This window comes from Arachis hypogaea, chromosome 8 (genome assembly GCF_003086295.3).
Source record: "Arachis hypogaea cultivar Tifrunner chromosome 8, arahy.Tifrunner.gnm2.J5K5, whole genome shotgun sequence".
Lineage (NCBI taxonomy): Eukaryota > Viridiplantae > Streptophyta > Magnoliopsida > Fabales > Fabaceae > Arachis > Arachis hypogaea.
In genome coordinates this window covers 32,421,809-32,433,303 of record NC_092043.1, presented here as the reverse complement: position 1 = coordinate 32,433,303, position 11,495 = coordinate 32,421,809, and the positions used below count along the sequence as shown (strand labels likewise).

Genomic DNA, 11,495 nt, shown 5'->3' with positions numbered 1-11,495 from the left:
ATTATTAATAAAATTTATATTTATATATTCATATACAAAGAGAATTTGATGCGCATTTAAATTGATTTCTTTGATTATAATTCAAGACCCTGACTATGAGACGATCTTAAATATAGTTACATGGATTACTATCACTATTTTATTTACTAAGAATAACACAAGGATTTATCTATTTTGTGTTTTAAAAATATATATTAAATTTACAAATTATAAAAAGTAAAAAGTGGTCTAAGACCCAATTAAAATAGGACAAAAAAAATATATCAATCACAAATTATTTTTTACAATTATATTCTTATTATATTTATTTATAGTAGATTAATTATGAATAAAATTATCTTAATTAAACTTACAAACTAAAATTTTTTATTAAGAATATAAAAAAATAAATTTTTAATATATTTATTTTATATTTATAAAATAAAAATATTTAAATTTTTTTACGAACAATAATTATCATATATCTTCAAGACACATATTAACTAACCCATAACATAATTTTCAGACAGCACATAAAAACATGATCATAGTCTTCAACTGTTCAAGCCAATTAATGTTTCAGCAACTGCCCTCCGAAAAATCATTTCACAAACAAAAATCTCCAGCCGCCGCGGCTGCTCTCATGAAGATGAAACCAAACCCACCCCTAAAAACAAAAACAAAAAAAAAACCCAAAATAATTGAGTTATTCACTCAAAGAATAATTATTAGTTACATTTTTATTTTATTTTATATATATCATTCTAATAATAATAGTAATATATGAAACTAATTTTTAAATAATTATATTAAATAATTTTTTATTATAAAATTATTTTTTTAGCTTTCGTCTTTTAAGAGATTTAGAATTTAAAAAATTTTGAACTCTATCATAAAGTATCAACTAAATTTGTGGAAGTCAAAGTTCATTGGAAGTTGGAACTTGGAAGGCATGTGGAACATGCAAGCAAGTAGGCAGATGATATCATGAGGACATGATTCATGTATCTGATGGTGGGGAGTGTGATTCAATTATGACATGATTATACAATTACAAGCTGCCAAACTAGACGGCTTCTTAATATTTAATTAATAGTTTGTTTGGATTAATTTTTCTAGAATTAATTATACTTGTAACTTTTTTAAGTCAGATTTGGCTTACTTGAAAATGTTATTATTATTTGGGTGTTTGATTTATTGTCTAATTTTAAATTAGTAACTTGGACTAAGAAAAGGATTGAAATGAATTGGAGTTATACAAACTAAAAGATTAATTTATAAAACTATTGGTAATATCAATCATTACTTCATGTACCGAGAATTTTTTTTTTCTGAAATACATTTCATTAAATAGAAATACATACTACACGAGTTAACATAAAATTTTTTGTTTATTTATTTATTTATTCATAGATCGAAGTTTTACTTAAGAATTTATATTATTAAAAAATTAGTTTTAGTAGTTATTTATTTTATTTTTAGTGATAATAAAAAAAGTTACTAATATATTTATCGGTGATTAGATATTAGACGTCTAATACTTTATCATTAAAAGATTTTAATAAAAATTATATAATTGACAATAAAAATCTTTTATAATTACCATTAAAATTTTTTTAATAACTACAAAAGTTATAAAATTGTCATTATAACATATAGTAATAATAATAAATATATAACTGCTGTCAAATATAAGTTAAATAGGACATATAATAATTATTGTTATTATCGTTCAAGATTTGTTACTAAAAATGATTTTGTTGTAATATTATTATTGACAATAAATTATTATATATACAAAGTATTACTTTTGTTTATGAATATTTTATATTTTTAAACATAAATCATAGAAATTAATATTCAATTTGACTTCTAAAATTTAAGGTTGAACTTAAATTAATTCTTAAAATTTTAATTGATCTAAATTGAATTCCAAATTTACAATTCTTCTGTCACAACCCAATTTAGATAGTGACCAATGCTAAAAAAAGGTTCCCCAGCTAGTCTATTACCATACAGTTCTTAAATACTAATTCTTTTCAAAATACATCATTTAAAAGGTACCCTAATTTAACACAGCATCTATTATATATAGCACAAATATAAATTTATAAAAATATATAATACTATCAAACATTAAAGATTTTGTTTATGATATATGGAACATTAACTAAGAAATCTAAAAATATAATACAAATTATATGGCCTTTAGTGTTTGTTTGGACGTAATTATTTTGATAAAAAAAGATATTTTTTTTAATGAAAAAAGATCTTTTTTTTAATAAATTTTTTTTATTTTTTAGCGTGTTTGACAAATTTTTAATAGTAAAAGTAAAAGTACTAAAAAAATAAAAAACTATCTTTTTTGAGAAGTTGTAATTTACATCTTTTTTTAAAATATCTTTTTTTCTTAAAAAAAGATATTTTTCATGTAATAAATAAATAAATAAATACTTTTATATCGTTATACACAAACATAATTAATAGATAAAAAGATATTTTTGTATAAGATATCCAAACATAAAATTACTTTTACTTTTCTATAAAATTTAAAAAAAAATAACTCAAAAATTTTTTTTTTAAATTTACCCAAACAAGCCCTTAAAAAATAAGGGCTCACCAAAAGCCAATTTCTATTGAGAGATAGAAGAATTAGGATTCTGATTTTTATCTGTATCCGAAAAAAAATGAGTTTTGCAATTCGATGAATAAATAATATATCTGTAATTTATATAAAAACATATTTTATATCATAATTCATTAATAATTACTTAATATTTTCAAGTTCCAACACAACTCCTATCACCATTACGCTACTTCACACTTTATGTCTGTTCTTAAAACAACAATACTAATACCTGTCTAATTTTTTTTGTCACCATCTCAATTCAGTAGATGCTGAAACAATCTTGTTTCAGCACCATAGCATAACCCTAAATAATAATAATAATAATAATAATAATAATAATAAAATCTTAAATTCTTCTATTATTTTATTTTTTTTACAAATTTATTAAACCTTAAAACACAATTTTTTAATTAAAAAATTATTTTCATTATAAAAAATAAATCACATAATTTAAGCATATGTATGAAAGTGTAAAATAAAATAAATAAAATTAATAAAAAATAATGAACAAATTGAAAAAAATATGTTCAAAAACTCATAAATTCTAGCTGCTAAATTTTAAAATTCTCAACAACAAACTCTAAACCTTAACTCCCAGTCCAAAATTCCTAAATTCTAACTCAAATCTTATACCATAAATTATAAACTATAATCCTAAATAAAAAACACTAAATAAATAACCTTTAACCATAAATTACTAATTCATAAATTCTAAATAATAAATCACACTTTCTATTCTATCAACAATAAACACTAATTTTTTAATTCTAAATCCTAAATAATATCATATATAGTAAAATATTAATAAAGATATTTCGTATCACTTTTTTAATTAAAAATACCGAAACTTTAATATTTATTGTATACAATACTTTAAATTTAAAATTTCTAGAAATTAAAAAAAAATATGTTTGTTGGTATTTTGTGATTTGATTATTTTGATATTTTCTTTTTTATAAAAAATTTGAAGAGCATAATAAATATAAAGTAATTAATGAGTCATTCAAAATTAAAAAAATAGTAAATTTTTAAGAAAATAAAATTAAAAGAAGAATATATATATATATATATATATATATATATATATATATATATATATATATATATATATATATAAGATTTAAAAACAACAATAATTTATATTAATAAATTGATTGAAGGTTAAAATTATGCACATATCCTAAATAAAAGTTAGTTATATGTCTATTTTATGTTAATGTGTGTTAGTCTATTCACATCATTTAATTTGCATGGCCAAAGTAAGAAAAGAATGCAATTTATGAAAATTATAGGTGTACATCTATAAATAATTTTGTGACTACTAAACGATAGAAAAAGATTTTGGATTAACTTCAATATTATTTAATAAACTCTTTAAAACAAAATTATCCTCACATAAAAAATAGAAACTCGTTTACTCATTACAATATTAGATTTAACATTTTGAAATATTAGGTTTTAGTAGAAATTTTTTAATTTAAAAGATTGTATACGATAAATATTATAGTTTTAGTATTTTTAATTAAAAAAATGATACAAAATATTTTTATTAATATGTTATTATGTATGATATTATTTAAGGTTTAGAATTAAGAAATTAGTATTTATTGTTGATAGAATAGAAAGTATAATTTATAATTTAGAATTTATGAGTTAGCATTTATGGTTAAAAGTTATTTATTTAGTATTTTTATTTAAGTTTATAGTTTAGGATTTATGGTATAAGATTTGAGTTAGAATTATTAGGAGTTAAGGTTTAGAGTTTGTTGTCAAGAAATTAGGGTTTAGAATTTAGGCTAGGGTTTAGATAATGAGAGCGAGTTAACGTGAAAGATAAAAACTTTTCACTATCCCCATCAACTTCTTCTAATAACTAGCACGATTATTTTTATTTTGCAAATTTAAATAAATCTAACTGGATCATAGTTTAATCTAACATCTTTTATGTACTCTTTTTTAGTACTAATTGATCAAACATATCCATTTTAATTTTTTCTACTAACCTTTTTATGTATCATTTGCATGCTAAAAGTTTGGATTATTGATATTATTAATATTTTTTTATTATTTTCATTTTCTTTAAAAATTCATGTATCTCGTTTACATTGTAAACGAGATATACACGTATCGCATCCACCTCTCTTACTTTGTTTACACTAAAAACAAGATACATATAAAATTATCTCGTTTACAGTGTAAACGAAATAAGAAAAAAATATTTATTTCGATAAATATTTTTAAAATTATTTATTTTGATAATTATTATATTTATTTAACTTATAAAAATAAAAAATCCTCCGATTAACTATGTCTAATGGCTAATATCAACATACTAGTTTTCTCTCTCAAACTGAATATTTTTAAAAACCTGTTCCTCCACCGTTACGCATACACAATACAAAAATAACCCTTAAAAAATTCCAAGCCCACCATTACAACCAAAAATACTTATGACCTACAAAAAAATCCAATCAAAAAACATAACTATCCTTAATAATTTAATATAAGCTTATGACGTGATTATCTCAACTCACCTAAATCCCTCTCTGCAGCTAGGGGTGTTCAAAACCGATCCGGACCGAACTAAACCGAAGAATCAAATCGAAAAAACCAAAAACCGAAAAACCGAAAAAAGTGATGTGTCGCTGTTTTTTGCGGTTCGGTTCGGTTTTCGGTTCTCACTACCAAAACCCTAATCGAACCGAACCGAACCGGTTCTTCCCAAAACCCTAAAAAATTAAACCTACCCCAGTCCCCCACCCCCCTAGACCCAAACACCCATATGTGACTCGTGAGAGTGTGAGACGGCCACACCCCCACTCCCCCTGTCCCCTTCTCCTTCCCCACATGCGCGACAGGCCGACAGCTTCCCTCTCCAAATCCCAGATCGAAGCCTTCCTCAGTTCCTCCAAATTCCACCGCCGAACAGAGGGGAACCCCCACCGTCGGTGCACGACCCAGCCTCCAGCCCTCCACCCAGCAGCGTTTCTGGAGCCACCTCTGACCATGCCACCTGCGACCTCGCCGCCTCCAGTCCACCCAGCAGCGTTTCTGGAGCCACCCCCAACCTCGCCACGTCCGACCTCGCCGCCTGCAGTCCACCCATCAGCGTTTCTGGAGCCCACCCACGACCTCGCCACGTCCGACCTCGCCGCCTCAAGTCCACCCAGCAGCGTTTCTGGAGCCCACCCACCCAGCCACCGATTGTCCGATTCAAGTTCATATGGAGCCCGAGCCATCTATTCAGGTAAACTTTGCTGATTTGTTGTTCAATTTAGACCTAGGGTTATAACTTATCAGTTTATTGATTTATTGTTTATTGCTGATTCATTGTTTATTGCTTATTTATTGTTTATTGTTCAATTTATCAGTCTATTGATTTATCAGTTTAGCAGTCTATTGATTTATCAGTTTATCAGTTTATCAGTTATTCAGTGCTGGTTCTGTGCTTAATGATTTAAACTTCAGCTGCTTGTTTATTGCTGGTTCTGTGCTTGTTTATTGCTGGTTCTGTGCTTGATTTATTGCTGGTAAAAGTGCTTGTTTATTGCTAGTTTTGTGGTTGTTTAATGCTGGTAAAAGTGCTTGCTTTGTGCTGGTTTTGTGCTTGTTTAATGCTGGTAAAAGTGCTTTTTTTTTGCTGGTTCTGTGCTTGATTTATTGCTGGTTCTGTGCTTGTTTAATGCTGGTAAAAGTGCTTACTTTTTTGCTGGTTTTGTGCTTGTTTAATGCTGGTAAAAGTGCTTGTTTTTTTGCTTGTTTATTGCTGGTAAAAATGCTTGTTTATTGCTGGTTTTGTTCTTGTTTAATGCTGGTAAAAGTGCTTGTTTATTGCTGGTTTTGTGCTTGTTTAATGCTGGTAAAAGTGCCTGTTTTTGCTGGTTCTGTGCTTATTTTTTTGCTGGTTTTGTGCTTGTTTATTGCTGGTAAAAGTGCTTGTTTATTGCTGGTTTTGTGCTTGTTTAATGTTGGTAAAAGTGCTTATTTTTTTGCTGGTTTTGTGCTTGTTTAATGCTGGTAAAAGTGCTTGTTTATTGCTGGTTTTGTGCTTGTTTAATGCTGGTAAAAGTGGTTGTTTATTGCTGATTTTGTGCTTGTTTAATGCTGGTAAAAGTGCTTGTTTTTTGCTGGTTTTGTGCTTGTTTAATGCTGGTAAAAGTGCCTATTTTTTGCTGGTTCTGTGCTTATTTTTTTGCTGGTTTTGTGCTTGTTTATTGCTGGTAAAAGTGCTTGTTTATTGCTGGTTTTGTGCTTGTTTAATGCTGGTAAAAGTGCTTATTTTTTTGCTGGTTTTGTGCTTGTTTAATGCTGGTTAAAGTGCTTGTTTTTTTGCTTATTTTTTTGCTGGTTTTGTACTTGTTTAATGCTGGTAAAAGTGCCTGTTTATTGCTGGTTCTGTGCTTATTTTTTTGCTGGTTTTGTGCTTGTTTATTGCTGGTAAAAGTGCTTGTTTATTACTGGTTTTGTGCTTGTTTATTGCTGGTAAAAGTGCTTGTTGTTTGCTGGTTCTGTGCTTGATTTATTGCTGGTTTTGTGCTTGTTTAATGCTGGTAAAAGTGCTAATTTTTTTGCTGGTTTTGTGCTTGTTTAATGCTGGTTAAAGTGCTTGTTTTTTTGCTTATTTTATTGCTGGTTTTGTGCTTGTTTAATGCTGGTAAAAGTGCTTGTTGTTTGCTGGTTCTGTGCTTGATTTATTGCTGGTTTTGTGCTTGTTTAATGCTGGTAAAAGTGCTTATTTTTTTGCTGGTTTTGTGCTTGTTTAATGCTGGTTAAAGTGCTTGTTTTTTTTGCTTATTTTTTTGCTGGTTTTGTGCTTGTTTAATGCTGGTTAAAGTGCTTGTTTTTTGCTTATTTTTTTTGCTGGTTTTGTGCTTGTTTAATGCTGGTAAAAGTGCTTGTTTATTGCTGGTTTTGTGCTTGTTTAATGCTGGCTGCTGCTTGATGATTTAAACTTTTATTGCTTGTTCTGTCCTTGATTTATTGTATTTGTTTATGTAGTTTGACGCCAGTTCAAGTGAGAATATGAGCGACACTGGATTGCCTCCCGTTCCTATTCCGAATGAATCAACAAGCATCAGATCTCCGACTGCATTGCCTCCTGTGCCAGCTCCTCATCGAAACACAAGGAAGCTTGCTAGTAGAGGCCGAGGGAAAAGGCGGGCTGTTGAAGAAGCTCCCGTTGATGACTCTGCTGAAACTGAGACCGACGAAGGTAAGAGAAAACCTTGTAGACCTAGGTCTTGGACATGGGATCACTTTACTAAAGATGAAACTAGTAATCCACAGTATCCTAGAGCTAAATGTAATTGGTGTGGGGCTAGTTATCCATGTGATACACATAAAAATGGCACTAGTAACATGAAAAATCACTTGTTGTCGCAATGCAAAAAATTTCCGAAGGAGGCATTAGATCCTACCCAAAAGATTCTTTGTTTTCAAGATGTGGTAAAAGATGATAGGAAAGGGATAGGTAGTTCACTTTCTGCCGTGTCATTTGATGTTGATCGTTGTAGACAAGCACTTGCTAGAATGATTATTGTGGATGAATTGCCTTTTTCGCATGTTGAGGGGGAGGGTTTTCATTATTATACGAGTTGTTTGCAACCCAAGTTTCCAATTCCTGGAAGGCTCACAGTTGCTAGGGATTGTTGGAAGCTTTATTTGAATGAAAAAGTTAAGTTGAAGTCTGTTTTCTCTCAATCAAATCAAAATGTTTGTTTGACAACTGATTGTGGGTCATCTGTGCAAAACTTGAACTATCTTTGCCTTACTGCTCATTACATTGATGCTAATTGGAAATTGCAAAAAAGAATCTTGAATTTTTGTGCTATCAAGAATCACAAGGGGGAAACAATTGGTAGGAAGATTGAAAGATGTTTGTTGAGTTGGGGGATATCCCGAGTTTTTTCTATCACTGTTGATAATGCTAGTTCAAATGATGTTGCACTTTCTTACTTGAAAAATAGAATGGAGGATTGGAACTCACATCCATTAAGGGGAGAGTTTTTACATGTTAGATGTTGTGCTCATATTTTAAATATTGTTGTGAATGATGGGTTGAGAGAAATGCATGAGTCAATTTTAAAGATTAGAAATGCAGTTCGGCATGTGCGTGCATCACCTGGTCGTACTGAGAGATTTAAAACTATGATTAAGGAAGCTAGAATTCTGGAAAAAGGCACTGTCCATTTAGATGTTCCTACTAGGTGGAACTCTACCTTTTTAATGCTTGAAAGTGCTTTGAAGTTTCAAAAGGCATTTAAACGTTTGGGGGAGAGAGATTCTAAGTATGCTATGATGGCTGGTGGGATTCCTAGGTCTAAGGATTGGGAGAATGCAAGGCATTTTGTGAAGTTTTTAAAAATATTTTATGAGGTTACTAACAAAGTTTCTGGTTCAACGTTTGTGACATCTTCGCAACACTTTAATGACTTTTGTAAAATATTGTCTACACTTAAGCATTGGATGGGAAGCTTGGATACGGTACTTTCAAGCATGGCTGAGAAAATGAAGTCCAAGTATGAAAGTATTGGGGAAATATAAAGAACACAAACATGATGATTTTCATTGCAGTTGTTCTTGATCCTAGGTATAAGCTTCAATTGATTAAGTGGAGTTTTGAAAAGTTGTATGAAAAAGAAGATGCTGAATTCTTAACTTCAAAAGTGAAGGAGACGCTTTTTAGGGTGTTTGATGGCTACAGGCTGTTTGGTGATAACTATCAAAGGTCTACTCGGCAAGATCCTCCTGAAATTAGCACACAAGAGCTTGAGGCACATGAAACTTCTTTTGCTATGGAATTTGAGAAGGAAATGCAATTCAATGAGAGTGCTAACAAGAATGAGGTGGAGTTATATCTTATGGAGGCATTAGAGAAGAGTGGCGTGCAATTCGACATTCTAAATTGGTGGAAAGTGAATTCCACTAAATGTCCAATCCTTGGGCTGATTGCAAGAGACGTCTTAGCCATGCCAGTTTCCACAGTTGCTTCAGAATCGGTATTTAGTACTGGAGGAAGGGTGTTAAATAATTATAGGAGTTCTCTAACACCGATGACAGCTGAAGCGTTAATTTGTACCCAAAATTGGCTCCGAAACTCTCCAAAACTTGTCCTTGAGGAACTCATCGAGGAATTGGAGAAGTTGGAATTAGGTATGGTTAAGTTTTTACTTATAATTTTCTTTATTTTAATCTAGTTTTTATTAATATATATTAATTGTTATGATTGTTTCTTGTTTTATATATTTTGTAGAAGTTGCACCCACTCGTGATCCCAATGAAAAAGATTCTGGTGTTGAGTCTGATTAAAGTACATCTTGTTAAGTTGTTATGGTAGGAATTGTTTTCCTTATACTATTATTATTATTATAATTATTATTGTTGTTGTTGTTCTTATTATGTAACTTTTTTTTTAAATTTCAGGTTGGTTTGCATTATGAAGTTTAGCTATTTTGTTGGAGAAGACACCATAACTTTGCTAATGACAATTTATTTTTATTTTCAGTTGTGTTGACTGTTGAACTATTAAACTTCTTTAATTGTCGTATTTGAATTCTGTTGTCGTTATATTTCATTAGATCAAGACTTTGTTAGCTATTGTGTATTTTGGTTTGTCGATTTCAATGTTATGACTTTGCATAATAGTATGGTAGAATTTTTTTTATTTGATTGAAAAAACCGAACAAACCGAACCAAACCAAACCGATTTTAATTGGTTTGGTTTGGTTCGGATGACCTTGAAAAAAAACCGAACCAAACCGAACCGCAACATAATTAAACGATCGGATTGGATGGCTTTTTCTTCAAAAACCGAACCAAACCGCACCGCAAACACCCCTATCTGCAGCCACTGCAGCGGACGGATTTTTGTCTGCGCGTGCACCCCAACATCAATACGTGTTCACTAGATAATACCGCCAGCTCAGTTTATTACCTGCTAAAATATAAAAGCAACTTCAATGGTGAATCCCTTTCTTATTTTTTTCTAACACAGAGGGACTAAGATCATTGAAGAAAAGAGTAAATCGGTCATTGCACAAGGATCAAGAATGAAGAGTTCCTTCTCAGAGGGACTTTATATTTCGAATGATAACTTGCCATGTGGCAAGTTATTTTTAAATAATAATTAATTAAATTATTATATTAAATAATTAAATTATAATTAATATTATTAAAATAATTAAATCAAAAATTAATTTTAATAAATAATTATATTTTTATTATATTAATAATTTATATTAATTATTTAAATTATAATTAATATAAAAAATTATATTAAATTATAATTAATTAAATTTATTTACATAAAAAATAAATTTAACTTTTTACACATTATAAAATAATTTTTTAGTGTGTTGTTTATTTTTATTTATGAAATTTAGAATACTAATCACATTACAAAATTATAGGACTTAACTATATTTTTTTATATTAAGTAATTTTATAAATTAATATAATCTTGATTATATATTGTGTATTATTTTTATATATAATTTTTTTATTATTAATATTTTTAATAATAAATTATTTTTAAATTTATAAATTTAAAAAATATTATTATAAAAAAATAATAATTATATTAATTTTAATTACTTTAATTAATTAATTAAATAAAATCATAATAAAAATTAAAATTAATTTTTTTAATAAAAAAATATTTTAAATTTTTATTTATTATTTATGACATAAAAATTAATATAAAATTATTTTTTTATAATAAGTGAATTATAAATAAAAATTGGAATAAATTCTCTACTAAAAATAATCTAAGGGCTTCAACATGGTAGCAACGGCCTTTAATTTATAGGCGCCAGAAAGCAAGGAATGCGAGGAAAGAAAGAAATAAAAAAAAATCAATATTCTTTCTGAACCTCGAGATCTGTGCACT

General features: G+C 28.5%; 1 long non-coding RNA gene across 1 annotated transcript; it reads left to right on the top strand.

The window, feature by feature from the left end:
- Positions 1 to 5,758: 5,758 nt before the first annotated feature.
- LOC114924319 (uncharacterized) lies at positions 5,759 to 9,945 on the top strand. The gene is made up of 3 exons (XR_003811414.2): positions 5,759 to 5,855; positions 9,566 to 9,760; positions 9,861 to 9,945. It is a non-coding gene; the product is annotated as an uncharacterized lncRNA (long non-coding RNA).
- The last annotated feature ends 1,550 nt before the right edge of the window (positions 9,946 to 11,495 follow it).